The following is a 3,906-nucleotide window of genomic DNA, read 5'->3' as shown; positions in this document are numbered from 1 at the left end:
CGCAGCGCGCCGCATGGCGTCGCGGGTGCAGCCCGCCTCCCGCGGCCGTGCGCTGCCGGGAGCGCGGACGTTTAGACGCGCCCGCAGCTCCTAAGACTGCGCTGTTCGCCCTGCTGTCCAGGCCCGCCTCGTGTTAGTCCGTGCGTCCAGTGCATCACAGCTACACCCACTGTGGGAGCTGCTGCGTGTACACAGCACACCTTAATTCTTTTTACACGCCCTTCCCCTCTTCTGCCTTCTGTTCCTCCACCTCTTGGTCCCCTTCCCGTTTGCAAAAGATCTGTCTCTCTGTTTCCTATTATCTATCCTTTATTTTTTTCTTTAATTTATTTATACTTTGGGTTTCTCATATACGAGAAACCACACAATATTTAAGCTTGTGCGTCTGATTTATCTCATTTAACATTATGGTCTCAAGATGCATCCGTTTTCTTACAAATGACTCAAATTTATCCTTCTTCAGGGCAGAGTAGTACTCCATTGCATGTAAATACATTTCCTCTATCCACTCATGTGTTGACGGACATATGGGCTGCTTCCAAGATCTGTTAGGAATCATGCTGCTATAAACATGCATATACATGCATTTCTGTTGATATGATGTCTTTAACTCTTGTGGGAAGATACCTAGAAGGAGACTAGCTGGGTCCAGTGGGATTTCTAGTTTTAGTTTTCTGCAGAATTTCCAGACTGATGTACAAATTTGCAGTTCCACCAACAATGCAGAAGTCAGAACCGAATAATTTTAACTGAAACTCCACGCTCTGAGCAACACCTCTTGTTCCTTCCACCACCAGCAGCTGCTGGCAACTACCATTCTACTCTCCGTGCTTGACTTTTAGGTTCCATAAATGAGACTGCAGTATTGTCCTATTTCTGGTTTATTTTATTTAGCATACTCTATAGAGAGCCCTACTCACTCCTCGTCGTGGCCCAGGAAGTTTAGATTTGTAATCCCATGAAAAGTTACTGAAATTCCGATGAGTTAATTCCAGTCTATCCCTTCCAAGGGCTGGGGATATAGCTCAGTGGCACAACTGCCTGCCGGGAAAGCACAAGGTCCTGAATTCGATTCCTGGTACCCCCCCCCCCCCCCCCCCCGCCAAAAAAAAGTGGATATGCCAATCTACCCCTTCCAGTGCAACCCGTGGCTGGAATAAAGGCACTAAGGCATATCTGTAGTTATGGGGAGCCAAAGGGTCCTAAGTCCAGCCATGAGGATGGCCATCTGGAACAAAAGGCCAAACCGGGTTTTATTCACTGATGAAGAAGGGAGTGGCTTGAGGATGAGTGACTGTGAGAAAGGCGGGAAGTAGGTGAGTGCCATGAGCTGGGCTAGGCGGGAGGCCGGAAGTCACCTCTGCCAATGCAGAGAGGAGGACATGCAGAAAGAGTACTCTGCTAACAACTGAGACAGTAGCTCATGTTTGGGGTCGGTGCTTCCGCTCTGATGTGCGACCTTTCAAGCCCCAGGAAGTCAAGGCCCCTATCTGGAGGCTCCATCCCAGCTGACAGCTGGAACGCTGGCTCTTCATCCCGCCTCATCCTGGCTCATCTGTGGGAACAGCGGGTCCGGGGAAACACGCCTGCCGTCCTCAAAGCCTGCCATCAGCACCCTGGCTGGACTGATGTGCATTGCTTAAAGCCAATTTTTTTTTTTTGTACCTGGAGTTGAACTCAGGACCTCGCACTTGCCAGGCAGGCGCTGTGCCACTGAGCTATATCCACAACGCTGCTTAAAGCCAACTGAAAGGGTAAGGAAAAGTCCTGGCCAGCTCTGCACACATCAATCCATGGAAATGGGGTCAGGCTCAGGCAACATGGAGACCCTGGCTCCTCCTTCAAGGAGAGTCGCCCAGGTGGTCCTCCATGCCACCCAGGTTTATCTGTGCCGTCACAAGTGACGAGGCTTCCTTCTTTCCCAAAGCTGAATGGCATTCCATTGTGTGTGCATGCATGCGTGTACCACACCGTATTTCATCAGTCACCAGTTCCTTCTTGTGAGCATGCTACAGCTAACAAGGGAGTGCAGATGCACCTTTAACATACTGACTTCCTTTCCTCTGGATGTGTACCCAGGAGTGGGGTAGAAGGGCATTATGGAAATCCTATTTTTAATTTTTTGTTTCTTTTTTTTTGTTTTTTCCCAGTACCGGGAATCGAACTCACAACGTCGCGCTTGCCAGGCAGGTGCTGTGCCGCTGAGCTAAATCCCCTATCTTTAGTTTTTCTAGGAAGCTTTATACTGTTTTCCACATTGTACAGATTTACATTCCCACCATCCATGTGCAAGGGTTCCCTTCTGACTCTCAACAGTACTTCCTACTTTTTGTCTTTTTGATAAAAACCACTCTGGCAGGTACAGAATCCTGATTTGTGAGGCTACTTTTATATATCTGTTGGTCATTTATATATCTTTGTTTTAATCTCATTTTTTTGTTTCGTTTTTTTCCAGTACCAGGAATCGAACTCAAAACCTCGTGCTTGCCAGGCAGGCACTGTGCCACTGAGCTAAACCCCCAGCCCTTTGCCCCTCCATTAATTGGGATGTTCTCTTGCTTTAGAGTTGAGTTCCATGTGTATTTGGTTTTTTGTTCTTTTGTCTTTTTGTGACAGGGTCTCGATATGCAGTCTAGGCCGGTCTTGAGCTCACTTTGTAGCTGAGGCTGGTCTTGAGCTCACAATGATTGTCCTGCCTCAGCCTCCTGAGTGCTGGGATTACAGGTATGTGCCACCATGCCCAGCTTTCCATGTGTATTTTGGATATTAGCCCCTATGTGTGTGATTGGAAATATTTTCTCACCTTCTATAGTTGATTATTTTCTTTGCAAAAACTGTTTAGTTTGATGCAATCCCATTGGTCTATTTTTGCTTTTGTTGCTTGTACTTCTAGGGTCATCTCAAAAAAACAATTGCCCAGACCACTGTCAAAGCAGCCTTTCCCATTTCCGTCTAGTGTCCCACTATCTTCAGGACTTATGTGGCATAAAACTTGAATCACTTTGAGCTGACGTTTGTATTTATCCTGACATGAAATTTAGCTCTACGGGTGGATTTCAGGTTTTTCCAAGATGCTTTTTTTTTGGTAGCAATGTGGATGGAACCCATTCTCACTGGGCTATGGCTCCAGCCCTTCTTAAGGTTTTATTTTGAGACAGGCTCCTGCAAAATCACCCAGAGTGCCGGGCCTGCAGGTGGACACCACCAGGTCTGGCCAGCACCATTCTGCTTTGATTGCTGTAGATTTGCTGCATATTTTGAAATCAGGTAATTTGATATTTTCAGCTTTGTTCTTTCTGCTCAAAATTACTTTGGCCATTGAGGGTCTTGTAGGTTGTTTTCACACTAGTTTTAAGATTTTCTCCTTCTGTGAAAAATATTAGGATTTTGATAGGGATCACATCGAATCTGTGGATTGCTCTGAGTAATATGGATATTTTAACAATATTAAATCTAATCCATGTACAAAGGGTATGTTTTTCATTTATTTGTGTCTTTAATTTCTGTCATTCATGTTTTTTAGTTTCCATTGCACAGATCTTTCTTCTCCTTAGATAAATTTGTTCCTCTTTTTGCGGCAGGGCGTGCTATAACAACTGAGACTATTTTCATGATTTTTTTTTTGAGACAGGGTCTCGCTATGTAGCTCAGGCTGGCCTTGAACTTGCGGGGTTCCTCCTGCCTCAGCCTCGGGACACAGGTGTGCATCCCTTCGCCCAGCTCTGGTTTCTGTTTTAGATAGCTCATTGTTATCACACAGAAATGCCACTGTTTTTTGTGTTGATTTAGTACCCTGAAATTTTACTGAGTTCATTTATTCTAAGTTTTTAGAAGAGTCCAAAGCACATTTATTAAGCCTCAGACTTGCTTTCAGGAGCGGTTGGTGCAGCGCTCTGCCGGGTTGCA

Source organism: Chinchilla lanigera, unplaced genomic scaffold (genome assembly GCF_000276665.1).
Source record: "Chinchilla lanigera isolate Chin_1 unplaced genomic scaffold, ChiLan1.0 scaffold00069, whole genome shotgun sequence".
NCBI classification, from domain to species: domain Eukaryota; kingdom Metazoa; phylum Chordata; class Mammalia; order Rodentia; family Chinchillidae; genus Chinchilla; species Chinchilla lanigera.
The sequence above is the reverse complement of the archived record's forward strand: the minus strand, read 5'-3'. Positions refer to the sequence as shown.